The sequence below is a fragment of the Sciurus vulgaris genome (genome assembly GCF_902686455.1).
Source record: "Sciurus vulgaris genome assembly, chromosome: X".
In the NCBI taxonomy this organism is placed as follows: Eukaryota; Metazoa; Chordata; class Mammalia; order Rodentia; family Sciuridae; genus Sciurus; species Sciurus vulgaris.
In genome coordinates this window covers 90,410,971-90,416,130 of record NC_136471.1, presented here as the reverse complement: position 1 = coordinate 90,416,130, position 5,160 = coordinate 90,410,971, and the positions used below count along the sequence as shown (strand labels likewise).

At 37.4% G+C, this 5,160-nt stretch overlaps 1 pseudogene across 1 annotated transcript; it reads right to left on the bottom strand.

Moving 5' to 3' along the window:
• Positions 1 to 1,937: 1,937 nt before the first annotated feature.
• On the bottom strand, positions 1,938 to 4,482 carry LOC306651746 (low-density lipoprotein receptor-related protein 12-like; annotated as a pseudogene). The gene has a single exon. The product of its transcript is annotated as a low-density lipoprotein receptor-related protein 12-like (transcript).
• Between the last annotated feature and the right edge of the window lie 678 nt (positions 4,483 to 5,160).

Here is a 5,160-nt window from a genome sequence, read left to right as displayed (position 1 = left end):
AGATATAACTTCATCCTTTGTGTGTGGATATCCAATGTCTTCAACACGATTAGTTAGAAACACCACTCTTTCCAATCATATTGTTTTGGAACCCTTGTTGAAAACCAATTGATCGTAAATATATAGGTTAATTTCTGGACATACAATTTTATTTTTCTGCAGTACTAGGGATTGAACCGAGGGGCGCTCTTTCACTGAGCTACATCCCCAGCCCTTTTTTATTTTGAGACAGGGTCTCCCTAAATTGCTAATACTAGTCCCAGACTTGTGATCCTTTTGCCTCAGCCTCCTGAGTCACTGGGATTATAGGCGTGTGCCACTGTACCCAGCACTGGACTCACAAATTTTTATTTAACTTTTTAAAAAACAATTTTCCCCCACATTTTAATTTAGTGTGTTATAGCTTTATATACTTCTGGGATTTATGATTACATATTTGTACATGCACACAATACACAATATAACAATATAATTTGGCCAATATCACTCTGGACTCACATTTTTTTTAATTCCATTGCTCTATATGCATATTATGCCTGTAACACACTTTCTTAATTATTGTAGATTTTTTTTCAAGACAATAAAAAAAATCATTTTAATTTCTGATACATATTAAAACATTTTAGTCAGTTCTTCCTGACAGCATAACACGACAAATACACAAGACCTCAAACATGCTTTAAAATGACATTCAGCAAAGTATTTAAAATTTAATAAATAGCAATAATCACACACAAATACATTTTTCATACTCAATCATTAAGCTACTAAAACAGACAGCTAAAGAATAAATAAACAGGAACTGACAATAAAAAAAAAATAAATGGAGTTTTGCAATTCACTCTACTTTAAAGAGGGGGGCAATCTGAATGATTTCTTAATTTGCTTTTCTTCAAGATTACAGCATGACCCCCCAGTGAATAAAATATATTGAAAAAAAATCACTCTTACAATAATGCAGTTTTTAAATACAACAAATAAATATGAAACCGGCAAAGCAATATCAAGTTGTAATAAAAATGTTCCCTCAACCCCCAAAAGCTATGGAAATATATTGTCACTGTGGTAGCAAATAATAGTATTTAAAGTGATAGTGCTTGTGCACTGAACTCATCTGAGACCTTGAAACGATTTTAGTGCAAATCCCTAGGGTCCAACACGAGCATAACCCTATATTAGGGAAAGACATTACCAGTTGGAACTTATCATGTACAATTTTTGTACATATTTTATAAAGTTCAAGATTTAATGCATAGTAGAATATCTTCATCCGCTTAATTCTGTTCCTAAATAGATATGAAAACAGAAATGACTTGGAATTTTATATTTGGTTTGTACCATATTAGAGTATTAAAGTCAACATTAGAAAATCTATAAAAGAGTTTTGTTTTGTGATTAATTTACCTAATTCTACCAAATTTCACATCACTGTATGTTAAACGTAAGAGAAAATTTTTGAGAAAATTTTTTTCCCTTTAACAAATTTATATTACGATGAACTCCAATAATAGACAAATGTTATACAAACAAAATAGTGAGTGTAAGGGTTTGTTTTCTTTTTGTACATTAACAACCTTAACATCTAGTATATTAAGTTACAGGATGTGTTGGCAACAGCATAAAAGGTTCAATTAAAAGAAGGTATATTTTGTACAACCAAACCTTTTAACGCAGGATAGATAAAATGACAGTCAAATGAGTTTAAGCAGCCATATTTCTACTATGAACTACAGTACCAGAATAAAACAATTAGAAACAAATGGAAGAACATTACTGAACAATATGAATACATAATGCAAATTTAGCTGCTAAATTAGTAAACTCTAAGTTCATAGAGTTATAAGTTGTTTAATTTAACCATGCAGGCTAACATATAATAATAAGAAATCACCCTGCATCTTTTTTTTTTCTTTTTAAACTAACTAGTTTAAAGTTACAAAACAATGAATGGATATTGCTCCAACTTGTATACAATCTCCCTTATGTGATCTGTACCTAACACAGTAACAAAGCCTCATCATCGCTCGTTTCATTCTTTAGTGTTGCTTCTAAGCAAGTGTCTGGTATCTGGGCAGTGTGGACAATACCACAGCGCTCACAGGGGCCATCTCGATTACTTGGCCTCACTCCAGGATTTGTTGCACTGTACGGTTGTCTAAGCCCTTGTCCTTGATCTGAGGAAAGATCAAGAAGAGGTCTGGAGCAGTCATTGACATCAATGTCTGAAGTTCCATCAGAAATTGGAATTAGCATTTCCACATCATCATCTTCTTCTCTTCCATTTACCCCATTATCAAGCTGTCTCAAAGGACTTTGGTTCTGATTTACGGAACTTGATCGCCCTAATGTAAAACGTACCCAGCGTAACCCCTGAGTCATACGACTTAATGCACTTGTAAGCTGGTGACGTGCTGGACTTACACTTGGGGGTTCCACACTTGTCACATCCCTTCCATTATCTGTATGACCAGCTCGGGTGTTCTGATTTGAAGAACTTCCACCTGCTCCCACTGTTGCTTCTACTGCTGTTGTGGGAGGAACTTTCTGGGGCAAAGGCACTGCAACCCCACCAGATGCTCCTGCTGTATCTCTTCTCTCATTTTCTGTGTCTGTGTCATCAGACTCCACGGAAAACAAACTTCTGTGAGTATGGTTTCTTTCAGGTTCTCTACTGTTACTCTGACTAGGGACAACCTCATCTCCATCTGCTGAAACCAAAGCCAAAGACCCTGAATGACGTGATCTTGCAAAATTAAAAATACGATTCCAAATGTTGCTGGATCTGCCTGCCATAGGAAGCCTGATTGAAGTAAATCCAAGTTGAGATCGTACAGCGAGCCTCAGGTTTTCCAAAACAGAAGCCTGATTAGGTGAACAAACAGGAAAATCTTCCACTGGTGGAATTAGCCCCTGAGGAATCAACTGTCCATAAGAGGGAGGAGCTTCTCTTCTTAACAATTCTGCTTCCACTCTTGACAACTGGGTTTCGAATGATCTTCGTTCAAACATTCTCAGAGAATACAGTTTACAAGTACATCCCAACGCGATGACGAGTAACAGGCCACAGATAAGGCTCCCTATGACGCTGCAGTTATGACTCAATTACAGGCACAATTACAGGGCAATTCTCCTCATCGCTGCCATCACCACAGTCATCTTGAGAATCACATACCCAGCTTTCAAACACACAGCGATTGTTTTTACAATGAAAATTTCCTGGTTGGCAAAAAAAGCAGTTTTTTTCATCTGAACCATTTGGGCAATGGTTTTGGTAGTTGCAGCGATCAGAACGAGGATAACAGACACCATTTCGGGAACATGGAAATTCTTCCTTTTGGCACATGGTACAATTGATTTCATCCCTTCCATTTGGGCAATGCCAATACCCATCACATCGCTGCTGCTCAGTGTAACACCCCCAGTTACCTCCACAGGGTATTTCCCATGGCAAACAGAAGCCATCTACTTGATAAGTAGCATTAAATCCCCTGGCAGCATTTACTTTATCAGCACAAAAATGTACCCTTATCTGTCCAGAAGAAGAAACAACTGTCAGAGGTGCATGAGAATCAAAAGCAGTTAACACACGTAAAAGTTTGTGTGGATTCTCCTCTAATCCATCATATATTTTGACATAATCACCATAACCAGTACCATCAAGTTTAAAGTCAGTAAAGCGTAAAATGACTTTACGATGATCACCAGTGTCTATTAACCAGGTGCAATTGCTTCCAGGAGGATAAAAGTCTGGATAATTGGGAGAATTAAAAGTGCCATAAAAATATTTTAACCACTGCCCACAGGTTGGCACCTCACAGTCGATCTCATCTCCCAGGTCAAGGCAGTCAATGTTCCCATCACATTTTAAAGACTCAGGGAGGCAAGTATAAACTTTGGTAAAACGGGACAGACACTGGAACTGGTTGTAAGCACAGGGCTGAAAGGAAGCAGCTGTTGGGGGATTAGCTTCTTTGGTACAGATCTCTTCATCAGAACCATCTCCACATTCATCCATGTTATTACATTTCCAGGCTTCTGGTATACACTTTCCATTACCACAACGAAACTGATCACAAGCACAGTTTGGCTCCTCAGATTTTCCTGAAAAATATGCCAGTCTGAAACCTTTTCTAGAGATACTGTCATCTGAATGGAACCTGATCCAGACGTGGTCCTTATGGTAATGATTTCCCCTGGGTTTGCCCTTATGAGCCAGCTACAGTTGATTTTGGCAGGATACTCAGAAGGCCAGCCCGGACTTGTGATTATACCACTTGGTGCTCGAATTTGTTCTGGAGTCTCTCCACAAGCAGTTGACACTCCTGAAATATGCACATTTTCAGAATGTTCTGCAAGAGCACCATTTCTGTACACCCCAGCGAGGAACAGCAAGACCAACGCAGACCTCCACCACGGAGACTCTTTTGTGCTCCAGTGACGGGCCATAACCACGGCAGATGGAGGGAGCGAGGAGATGGAGGAGGAGGAGGAGGAGGAGCTCAATTGTTGTAGATGTTTAATAAAGTTTTAAAATTCAGAAATATCAGTTCTCTAACATTGGTCTTCTTTTTCAAGGTTATTTTGCTTATACTAGTTTCCTTTTATTTCCATATGAATTTTAGAGTCAGCTTGAAATTCCCTACAAAAAAACGTAGTAGGGATTTAAAAAATATTTTTACCTGTACATGGACATGATATCTTTGTTTATTTTTTAATGTGGTGCTGAGAATTGAACCCAGTGTTTCATACATGCTAGGCTAGTGCTCTACCACTTAGTCACAACCCCAGTCCTCTGGTATGGGTTTTTGATATGCATTTCAGTGAATCTGTGCATTAGTTTGGGGAATATACTTCTATTTTTGATTTATCAATTTTAGGTTTTATGATAAATAAGAGCTTGTATATTCTGCTGCTTCACTATTTCTAGTTCTCTCGTCCCTCCAAAAACATTGTATTTTGAATTTTCATTGAGTTAATAACTTGCATTTACATTCTTATAAGCATGTAAGTAATGTTTACTGCTGAGTTAGATAGTATAGCATGATATTCTTTTCTAGTACAGCTTTTCATTTTCTTGTCACTTATAATTATCTATTTTTTCCATTTACCTAGTTAGTTTTCCGTGTGCCTATCCTTAAAATTTACCCTAAGTGCTCCAAA